Genomic DNA, 11,619 nt, shown 5'->3' on the forward strand with positions numbered 1-11,619 from the left:
GCTTGCAATAAACTGGAGAGGTAATGTTAAGTAAAGGTATATGCAAAGTTCCTTGTCAGTATTTAAATTGATTTTATTTGTGTTGCAGGAATATTAACTGAACTGGAAGTTTTGACTCTGCTCTTCAGTTAGTCCCACCCACCCTCTCTGATTTTGTTTTGGTGTTAATCTTGGTGGCCTTGAAACTGCCCGCCCCTCTTGTAAATTTGTGTTGGGATACTCCTCCTGGGCCCATCTCATTTGCTCACTCAACTGAGTGCAGTGAGATCATATTCTGATTTCAGGCACTCCTACTGTGTACAAAGAGAGCATCTGGGAAACAGAAAAAAAAAATTAAGCTTGTTTCCTGCCTTTCCTGTTAAGTGGTATAGACTATTTGTAGGCTTCTGAGCCCCAAGCCCTTCTGTGTTGGAGGGAAGCCTTCTAGCTTAGTTTTTTTTTCTTATAACTAGCCAGTTTTCTAGTTTCAGCACTCAAATCTGTTTCGTTGATCTCAGCACTTGTTCAGAAAAAAAAAATTTCATCTGCTTTTACTGTACTTGTGTTTCTACCTACTTTATTTTACTTTTGCATCATCTTAAAAGTACTCAATTGTATTTATTACTGCTTGGTGTAACTCATTCTAAGCCTTTTGGTTTAAACACTTGGGCTTCGGACCAGTTGTTTTGCACTGAGAGGGTTTGTGGTCTGCACTGTAGTGGCAGAACAGGTAGCTTACATCCTTCTAGGTTGGGAACTGCTGATTGAGGGCTCAGTGTCTGTTATTCTAAAAGTGTATTAATTCTGGTTTAAGCACTTGGGCTTTCATGCCAGTTATTTTACATTAAGAGGGTTTGTGGTCTGCACTCTTGTGGGAGGAGAGGCTGGGCTCTGCCCTTCTGAGCTGGGAATTCCTGGTTAAAGGCTTATAGTGCATGCATATCTGAACTGCTTCTTACTGATGTTGGTGCGCCTTGTTTGCTGTGGCATACACTGGATTCGGGCCTGCTGGATCTGGCTTTGTTTGTGTAACTTGAGCACTAATCAAGGCATTCTCTAAAGTATTCAATTGTATTTATTACTGCTTGGTAGTAACTTGATTAAAGTGTAGCTATCATTCTAAGTCTTTTGGATTAAGCACTTGGGCTTCAGACCAGTTGTTTTACATTAGGAAGGTTTGTGGCATGCACTGTGGTGGCAGGACAGGTAGCTTTCATCTTTCTAAGTTGGGAACTGCTGATTGAGAGCCCAGTGTCTGTTATTCTTAGTGTATTAGTTCTGGTTTAAGCACTTGGGCTTCAGGCCAGTTATTTTACATTAAGAAGGTTTGTGGTCTGCACTCTTGTGGGAGAAGAGGCTGGACTCTGCCCTTCTGAGCTGGGAATTTCTGGTTAAAGGTTTATAGTGCCTGAATATTTGAACTGCATCTTACTGAAATTGGTACACCTTGTTTGCTGTAGCATAGACTAGATCCAGGCCTGCTGAATCTAGCTTTGTTTATATGCTTGTTGTTTGTTTGCTTGTTATTTCCCTGGAACGCTAATTCCACCTAATACGCGGCTTCTCAGTGCTTCTGTGGATCACTAGTGATATCTGCATTGCTTACTGTACTTATTTCCTTGTTTCACTTGAAAGTTACTGTTTGTCGTTTTTGCATTTAAGTTACCTGTAACACATTGCACTTAAGTTACCTGGCACTTGCTCGCTAAAGCAATTATACAAGTCAGCACTAAAAATTAAAAGCACTACACAGTCACTCCCCACTGGCCCTTGTTTTCAATTATTAAGGAATTTCCAATATTATTCTAGCATGTCCAAAGGTCAGTTGTCAATCTCCCCTCCGGTCCAGCTGGTGAATCTGGGAATCTTGAGGCAATGTTACAACTGCCTCATGTACACAGACAACCCTCTCCTCCTCCCAACAAATTCCAACACATGTGAGAGATGCAACCATATAGCCAAACTGGAGGCTAAGCTCTCTCAACTCAGTACTGGCATAACCAGTCAGGAGGAGAAGGAAACCACACTCACTACAATTCCAGTCTCACATAGACCTACCACGACAGCAAACCAAACACATAACCACACAAAAACATACTCGGAGGCTCTAAATAAAGATCTGCCTAAGCAGCAGAGACCTCCAATGCAGACACCCAAGCAACCGCTACCCCAAATTAAAACACATGCAACACATATCTCACAAAGCCAGTGTGCCGAACAGTCACAGCCCTTAAGACTAAACAACACACCTGATACACTTGTAATAGGTGACTCTATCGTCAGGCACACTTACGTCCCGCTCACCAGGCTGAACAAGGAGAGGGTCACGGTGAGCAGCCTGTCGGGCGCTAGGATCCGCCACATAACACAAGCACTCAGGTCACTCCAAGGCAAGTACAAATATGACTCTGTCATTGTCCATGCTGGTGTGAATGACCTGAGATGTACCTCCCTTGACTACATGAAAAGAGACATAAAGGAGCTCTCTGAGCATGTAGCCCAGGCCGGTATGACCCTGACCTTGAGTAGCATCTTACCCTCACCAAGAATGATGCCACAATATGAAGACAAGATGATCAATTTCAACAATTGGCTTAAGTACTGGTGCCATTCAAAGGGGATCCAATGCCTGTCAGCTTGGGATGATATGCTCGGCAAGCCACGATGCTTCGCTAGGGACGGCTTGCACCTGTCACCCCTGGGCTTTTGGATATTGGCAAAGGCTCTTGCTACCCCCATAGTGCCTTTTTTAGGCAAGGCTCAAAAGACACCTCCATAGGTATCACAAGGGATAAGAAACTAAGAGTAATGCTACTCAATGCCAGAAGTCTAAACCTCAAGATGCACGCACTTGAAACTCTCCTTAGCATGGAGAACATCGACATCTGCGCAGTAACAGAAACCTGGTTCAGGGCTCCCGAGAGCACCCCAGCACTACCAGGTTATACCTCATACCATGCTTTTCGGCCCCAAAACTTGGACTGAATCACAAAAGGAGGGGGAGTATCGATATTCATCAAAGATACCCACACCTCCAGGTTGGTGGCAAAGCACGAAGCATCAGAGACTATCCATGTGCAACTAACAGTGGGTAAAACTGCCTTCCAGTTTATAGCCTGCTACAGACCACCTTGCCAAACCCAGGAACCCCACTCTACCTTCCTGAGAAAACTGGAAAATATGAAGGTCTCTCCAAACACCATTATATTGGGCAACTTCAACTACCCAAACATAGACTGGGAGCATTACTCTAGCTCCAACACCCTAGCCCAAAGGTTCCTAGAATTTATAAACTCAAATGCTATGGAACAACTTGTTACCACTCCCACAAGAGGGGAAAACATACTGGACCTGATCATCACTAACATGGGGACTCTATGCTCCAGACCAGAAGTGTATCTCTCACTGTTAAGATCAGACCATAAACTAATCTCACTGGATATTCACATCCTGACCCCACCCCCTGCCCAGAAAACCACAGTGAAAAACTTCTCTAAACCAAATTTCACACTCCTCAGAACTGAGGTGGAATCCTTCAAAGCCCTCAGGCCTGTGGAAAATATGGCCCAGACCGCAGAATCATTTATAAACGCATTCTATGAACACCTACAGGAATGCATGGATCATGCGATCCCAAATAAAACCAAGACCCAATCCTCCAAAGGCAGACGTCCTGTCTGGTGGACCCCAGCCATAAACAAACTATACAATAGAAGGAGGAAGCTACTAAATGATGGAGCAAAATCCCAAAAAGGGAAGGCATCACTGATCAGTATTAGCAAAAAACTACGGGCACTCATAAAATTGTCTAAGGCCAGCTTTGAGAGAAAAATTGCACAGGACACTAAGGATAATCACAAGGCTTTCTTTAGTTATGTTAGGAACCTGGGTGGTAATTCCCAGATATGCTCAGAATTAGTCCAAAATGACAAAAAATACACTGAACCATACAGACATTGCCAACATCCTAACTGACAGGTTCAGTGCAAACCCCCCCCCCCCTCCCCACCAAAAGGGCAAATATCTATCCCAGCAGAGTGCTGCCCCCCTGACATCTCAGATGCTCAGGTAAGACCCGCCCTCTCCAAAGCAAAAAACACAGCATCAATGGGACCAGACGGTGTCCCGGGCTGCGTCCTACATGAACTCCAAGAAGAGCTAAACCCAAACATAAAACTACTGTTCAATCTCAGCCTTACTACAGGATATGTGCCCAAAGAGTGGCGTACAGCAACAGTGGTCCCTCTCCATAAAGGTGGTGCCTCAGCGGATCCTGGAAACTATCGCCCCATAAGCCTGACTAGCTTGGTCTGCAAAGCTATGGAAAGGATCATCGTGGACCTCATAAATAAAGATATTGGGGACCTACAGACACTGGATCCTACCCAGTTCGGCTTTGGTAAGGGCAGATCCTGCCTCTTAAACCTGGTTGATTTCTTTGAAACAGTCACCAAGGCCATTGACGAGGGGAAGGTGTTCCACACAGCCTACCTGGACCTCGCAAAAGCCTTCGATACAGTACCCCACTCGGGCATTATAGATAAGCTCACCAGCTTAAATATAAACCCCTATGTCACTAGATGGATTGCAAATTGGCTCAAGGACAGAACCCTCATGGTTAGAATTGCTGGAGCCATGTCAGACTCCAAACCAGTTACAAGTGGTGTCCCACAAGGCTCAGTCCTGGGACCTCTCTTGTTCGGTATATATTTCTCGGAGGTACAGGCCAACACGGAAGGACTGTGGCTGATCAAGTTCGCAGATGACTGCAAACTGGGTGCCATAATCAACTCTCCAGCCGACACAAGCATCCTCCAAAAGGGCCTCATAGAAACAGACAACTGGTGCCAGAGCCATGGCCTCAAGCTAAATGCCAAAAAGTGTATAGTCATCCCCTTTGGCAAAAACAAAGTGCCCACAAATTACCACATAGGTGGTAATCCATTAAGTACAGAAGAAGTAATTAGGGACCTGGGACCCAACTTGATAGCAATCTCATTTGACAACCACGTGGCCAAAGTGGTTAGAAAAACATTTTATATAGCCCACTTAATCATGAAGGGATTCACATCTAGATCATGGGAGGTCATCGTGCCTCTTTACTCATCCCTCATCAGGCCCATAATTGAGTACAATGCCCCTTTTGGGATGTACCTTATCAGACACCTGCAGCAATTGCAAAGACCCCAAAAGTACCTCACCAAGAGGATCAAAGGGCTCAAACAGATGCCATATGCTGTTCGGTTAAAGAAACTCCAGCTCTACTCAGTGGCATACCGCCTGTTCAGAGGTGATCTGTGCGTGACGTATAAAGCCATGTCCAACCCGGAATTAATGGACATGCTACACCTCAGAAAATCCAAATCCCATCGAGCTACGCGCTCAAGAGACTTGAACCTCAGCACTGAAATAAATAGGACATGCTGGAGGGACAGATTCATAACCCAGAGGCTCCCTTCACTCTGGAATAAAATCCCAGTCCAGGTTAGGCAGAGTCCCTCATTGACTCTCTTCAAAAGGAATCTTGATGAGTGGATGGGAGATCGTAGGTTTACCCCGGGTATCACTTCTGTGTCACTGTTAGACAGAGGCACAGTATACTAACCTCGAAAAAGGGCATAGCAAAATAAATTTAAAATGGGTGGCAAAAGCCAAACGCATTCTGGCTAGGCTTATAAATGCCCTAGGGCAGATAGCCTAGTATGAACCTATGAACCTATGAACATGCGTACAACAGATTGCCAAGAAGCGAGTCAATCAGTGAGCAAGTATGCTACTGCTGTAAAGCTTCCTGATTTAATGCTGCATTATTAGCAATGACTGAAAAGACAAAGAACAAGCATTGCATATGGACCAAATCGCTGGAAGTTCAGTGAATCACTACTTAAGAAAACAAAAGTTTTCTTCTTGCAGTGCAACAATATGGCAGATGCATGATCTGTGTTTAATTTGCATAAAAATACTGTTGTGTTGCTTAATGATCATCATCAGTTGCAATTACTATGTGCTGTCACTTAACAGAAGTTCTTGTGACAAATATACTATCCAGTTAAAGCAGAACAATGCAATAATTCCCTCTGCCTGCAAAGAAGGTCAGTCAGGAAATGCATGACGTTAAAACACTGGAGTGGTTGGGATCACATGATACAAATACTGCACTGGGTCTTTGCTCTGTTGGGAAGTGGCTAGTCGGTGTACTGTCAGGGGATGCTGCTCTGCTAAACTGTAGATTCTGTATGACTGAGTAAACTGATTTGTCTTTAGGATATGTTTAACATGAATATATGCTGTATTTGGCAGCAGCTTGCGATTTGTTTTGGGTTGGAATGGTAGCCTTTTACCTTTATGTGCCTTCTGTGATTGATGGATTGCTTGTAGTAGTTGTTTTTGATTTCTGATTAACTGCTTTTATCATATGATTTCACATTTTGGGAAGGTAGCTCTGAAGGCCAGTTTCCGTCTGCCATGAGGTCCAGTGACCACAGAGTTGATTATAAGTAGTAGCAGGATGCAGGGGTTAGTGTATGTTTGTGTTGGAGGGAGGGGGATGAAGCTGCCAACAGAAAAAAAGCATTTTTTTTTAAATGTGGTCAGACATTTGGCAGAATGTTTGACTGTTTTTAGGAAGTTGCTGCCTGTTCTAAATCTGTCATATGTATTTCTAGAAATGTGACAGTTTGTATCAACAGGTCAAAATGTAGATGGTCAAGCCTCTGCCAAATAAAGTGCCAGTTATGTTTGTTACAGTATCATTAGTTATAAGGATAAATATGCAGATTTGTAGATGGCACATTCTTCAACCATTTGGGGGGGGTTGAGTAGGCCTTTGAGGTTGAGCCCTACAGCAATTTTAGTAAGCATTTATTTAGCTCTCTTTCTTTTGCATGCATGCACACATTGCTGTTGGTGGAAATCTGGAAGTATCGTTACATTTATGTCCTTTAGGGAATGCTTTGTGTAATTACTTTGTGTGTTATAATATTACAAGTATAGCTCTGCAAATGTCTGAACATGATACAGTAGAAAACGTGCATTTACTGTGTATTTTCGAGGTTGTGTCCACAATGTTTGTGTCTTATTTTTTACTGGGTCAGCATATTGTTCTTTTTCATTATCCATTGCAGTAATCTTTTTCAGGCATGATAAAAAAAAATCACCTAAGTATGCTACAAGGAAATATTCAGATTTATGCTGTATAATATGCATTTTTAGAAAAATGCAGTGCAGTAATTCAACTCAGGAACCCACTATCAGCCCAGGATTGCTTCCTTCTGTAATTCATATGGAGTTGTATGTATTGGTAGCATATTTAAGTGGTATTGTAAATTCCTTTTTATTAGTCCTGTTGCTCCTACTCCTACTACCGGAGCTCTGATGATCTTTCTTCGACATTGCTCTCGTTTCTCTCTACAAATTATGGCCTATGTTCGTCTGACTGACAAGGTTGTGTTCACCCCTGTCAAATGGCTCCTTTGAAGTAAATGAAAATCGTTCCTGTAAGAAAGCTTCTCTCACTGTTTCTTAGAATTTAGTGAGTTGCTAGTCCTGTTGTATCCATGTTTGTCTCGTCCATTAATGCTATATTTGTTAATATGTAATTTCTTATAAAAATTTGATTTGTATTTTTTTAGTTTTATTTTATACCAGTAGTTGATGAAAGGAACCCAAGACTGCCAGGAAGAATAAGAGATGATTTAGAATTAAAATAATTTAAAGCGCTTTCGCTCATATTGATATGCGCATAGGTTATGGTTTACACATAAAATAAAATCTTTTTATATAGCAAAATTCACTACAATTAAGAAAAGCCATCAATTAATCAATCATTCAATCAAGCAATTGAGCAAAACAGACAGAGCGAAAGCGCCTATTTTCCGTGCTGGCTCGTAATAGAACCTAATTTGATGCCAATGGTAAAATTACTTTTACACAGTATAATTCATCATATAATAATAATGCACCAATATGAACTATATAAAACTACTTGTTTATTGCTCTCGTCAGATGATGTCTGTCAAAACACACAAAACAACAGCAGCATCACAAAAATTATCATTCAGAGACTATGTCAACTATATGACTAATCACCTGTGCATATATCGCATATCATAAAAAATATATTATACCAGTAGTTGTTAGAATTCATTTGATTGTTTACACAAATTGTATTTTTTTTTAATTTCATGTGAGTGTGTTGCTCCAGTTATATTTTATTTAATATTTTGTCTGTTCAATTTGTGTTTGAATGTTGGCATCCCGTAATTCCATTGGAGTTGGTGGGGTACATAGTTATACATGGAAATTTTGTTGATTTTCATTAGTTGTGCCTACTTTTTGTAGGCCGTTGACAGATTTTTGATGTTTCCAGGTTGAGAGGTATCTTCTAAGTGTAGGAAGGACAGGGGGAAAAAGACCCAAGCTTAGGGCCTCGGGTGACAACTTTTCACTGTCAGTCCCCAAGGCTCGTTATCACTGAGGAAGGTGAGGTGCTTTCTCAGCCCCCTTCTGCAACCAAGGTGGTGGTGCAGGTCTCTACAGAGACCCATACAGAGTCTGACGTGCTGTCAGGTCCCTCATCTTCTGCACAGGCCTTGGCTTTCAGTTTGTCAGTCAGATCCGGAGTCACTCAGCAGACCTCAGCTTCTGACGAGCGATATTTTACTGGAGAAGATCCTTCGAGGCGCCAGCCTGCATTGGATCTTCCTTACAAAGAGACTGGCATCAGGATTGCGGATGTACCTAGACCCAAGGCCAAAGCTACTTCTAAAAAGGGTTCTACCTCAGGTCTTATGCCTAGGCCTACCAGTTCCCATGCACTAGGGTATCAGCAAGATCTGGTCAGGTTAGCTGAAGACCCTGTCTCCTTAGTAAGAGCCAGGCAACCTCCTTTGGAGCCTTTGCCTGGGAAAAGGAAGAGAGATCCTACCCCTGAAGTTTTCTCTGAAACTCTTGATTCAGGTGAGTATTCTGACCAGGAGGAGTCTGTCTTTGAGGAGGGACCCTTCCTTCTTTGGAAGAGTCAGTTTCTGAAGAGAATCTGCCTTCTGCTTCGCCTCCTGAAGACATCACTTTTGGGGAAACACTCCATGCCATGAGGGAACATTTCCAGTGAGAGGCATAGGAATCCCACAGTCTGAAACAAGGGTTTCTTGACCTCCCTGAACACCATCCCTTGGCTATTCCTCCTGTATTGGAGGTGGTAGAGGTTATTTTTATGGACTCTATCATGAATCCAGATTCTGTCTCTCCAGCCCTTTGAAAACCAGAGAGGTTTTACAGGGTGCTTGACTTGCATAAATACCTCTTCAAAAACTCTGCTGATCCAGATGTTTTCACTCCAGATCCCAAGGGAGCAAGAGCCAGTTCTTCAAAAAAAAAAAAACTACCTGCTGACAATGGAAGCAGGGCCCTTGATCGGTTTGGTAAAACTCTACACTTCTGCTGCCCTAGCCATGAGGGCCCTTAACTGCCAATCTCGTATGATTAAATATTGTAGATAAAATACATCAAAATATATCTTCCTTGGAGGAGGAGAACATTTCCAAGGAATTGTTGAACCTTTGCCATTCCAATTGCCAGGTGGCTAGACACTCTCTACACTGCGGCTTTGATGCTATGGATGCCTCTGGCCTAGCTGCTGTATCTGGTTCTGTCATTAGAAGGCATGCTTGACTTAGGAAACAGACCCTGCCAGACCATGTCAAATCCAAACTTGTAGATGCACCACTGGATAAGGATTTCCTTTTTTGGCCAAAAGCAGAGACTTTGCTCAGAATGATGGAAGATAAAGCAAAATTTATGGGAACTGTCAAGGACTTCCTACAGGTTGAGCCTTTTAGGTTTAGTATGAATTTTCCCACTAAACACTGGTCCTTTCCCTCTCGATCAAGAAGTGGCCAAAGGAAACCCCAGGGGGAAAGGCCTCAAAGACAGCATCAGTCACAAAGGGTCAGGCAGTGGTCCTCAGAAACCTCCCCAGGCAGGGGAGCTCTAAGCCACAGGGTCCTTGCAGAGAGTAGAAATGACTCTGCCTTCCCCTACCTGCTCCCCCACCATCTCCAGAAAAGATAAAAGGAATACTAGTAGGAAGGCTATCCCTGTTCAAAGAAAATTGGTCCTGCATTACTTCAGACAAGTGGGTTCTGAAAGATATCTCAGATGGTTACAGGCTCACTTTCAAACAGCCATTAAGATACCCTGGTTACCCGGATATTCCCCAAAGTCAGAGCAGAGGCCCTTTTCTCAGTTTCACAACTTTTGCTCACAGGGCTCATTAGAACTGGTATCAGAACACCAAGTAAGGAAGGGATTCTGTTCCAGGCTGTTCCTGGTTCCCAGAAAGAAAGGCTCTTGGCACCCTATTCTAGGCCTTTACACCCTCAATCAGTCCCTGCTGGTATCAAAATTCAAAATGTTGACTCTTCAGAAATTTATTCCAGTGATAGCTCCTCAGGCCTTAATGGTCACATTAGACCTAAAAGATGCTTACTTGCATATTCCTGTAGAGGAATCTTGCAGAAGTTTTCTTCATTTCAGAGCAGGTACCAGTCACTCTCAATTCTCTGCACTGCTCTTTGTCTTGTCTACTGCTCCTAGGGTCTTTCACTAAGTGTTTAGGTCCTGTGAATTGCCTTCTGCAGAACAAGAGGGATACATATTTACCTCTGTCTGGATGACTGCATCATTCAAGCCACAGGTCTGTTAAAGCTCCTCAAGGATCTGGCCTTCACTCAGGACCACGTCACCTCCTTGGGGTTCACCATAAATCTTTGTAAATCCAGCACAGACCCATCCACCGGGATAGTTTTCCTGGGGGCTCTTCTGGATTCCTCCCCTCAAAAGGCCTTTCTCCCTCCAGAAAAGATCTTCCTAACGCAGTACTTCCAAAACATTATACAGCGACAATGCCCTCTCAGCCAGGGAATTCCTCAGAGCATTAGGCTACATGGCATCTTGTATCCTAACAATCCCTCTGGCCAGGCTACACATGAGGAAGCTCCAGTGGTACCTCAAGAATCTGTGGTGCCAACACTCACAGTCCCTGGAGACAGAAATTCATCTGATCCCTTGCCTCAAGGAAGAATTTGCATGGTGGACACGGGCAGGTGCCCAGAACCTGGCTCTTCTCTTCAGGTTCACCCCTCAGGGCCACATATTTATCAGAAATGCTTCAGAGATGGCCTGGGGGGGCTCATTTCCAAGACCTTCAATCCCAAGGCAGATGGGAAAATCAGTTCAGACAGAAGCACATGAATTGGAAAGAACTAATGGTAGTTCAAAAGGGCCTAGTAGCTTTCAAAAAACAGTGGAAACCAGGGGTCCTGCTAGTCAAAACAGACAACACCACAGCCATGTGGTACATAAACAGGGCGGCACTCAGTCTTTGTCAAGTAGCTATGCAGGTCTGAGAGACAGCCCACTCTGTGGGGTTTCACCTCATCGCACAGTACCTCCCAGGGACTGAAAACACTCTAGCAGATCATTTCAGCGGGAACTTGTTGGATTCCTAAGAATGGCACCTGCATCGGGAAACATTTCTCAACATGGTCCAGAAATGGAGATCCCCACAGAAGATTCTATTCCAGGAGAAAACTACCCACAGCCTGGAAGACAGATGTTTTCTCCTTTCTTTGGAGCCAC

The sequence above is a fragment of the Protopterus annectens genome, chromosome 15.part0 (genome assembly GCF_019279795.1).
Source record: "Protopterus annectens isolate FY-2018-M chromosome 15.part0, PAN1.0, whole genome shotgun sequence".
Classification (NCBI taxonomy): Eukaryota; Metazoa; Chordata; order Ceratodontiformes; family Protopteridae; genus Protopterus; species Protopterus annectens.